The following is a 500-nucleotide window of genomic DNA, read 5'->3' on the forward strand; positions in this document are numbered from 1 at the left end:
GTTATGATTCATTATACTTTGCATCACCCATACAGACTGTGAGAAATATAAAACACTTTTCACAGTAGATCAAACACTCGATGAACTTCATCACCTACATTACAGTTTCATTTACTGTATTGAGCAACATTTCCCACTTGTTATTCTGCTCTTCAATTCTAAAAGCATTCTGCAGGTTGTGGTTAGCAGCTCATATAGTGCTGCATCTGAACAGTGTTACATTTCACACCACAATGACTTGGTGACAGAGCTGCTAAAATACACAGAAAAGGATACATTTATTCAAAATACTTTATCTGAAACGTTTTCTCACCTGAACAGATGACACCAGCATCCTCACCATGTCCACAGTCGTGTGACCCAAATCCTCTGTGCCGACACTCAGTTAGAGACCTTTCACTTCCTGAACAGCCCACATCATCAAGCCAGATTTGACCGGTTCCTTCACCAAAATGGGCCGACTGAGGGGCACTCAGTGCTGCACCACAGACCAGCTCCCT

The sequence above is a fragment of the Micropterus dolomieu genome, linkage group LG02 (genome assembly GCF_021292245.1).
Source record: "Micropterus dolomieu isolate WLL.071019.BEF.003 ecotype Adirondacks linkage group LG02, ASM2129224v1, whole genome shotgun sequence".
Classification (NCBI taxonomy): Eukaryota; Metazoa; Chordata; class Actinopteri; order Centrarchiformes; family Centrarchidae; genus Micropterus; species Micropterus dolomieu.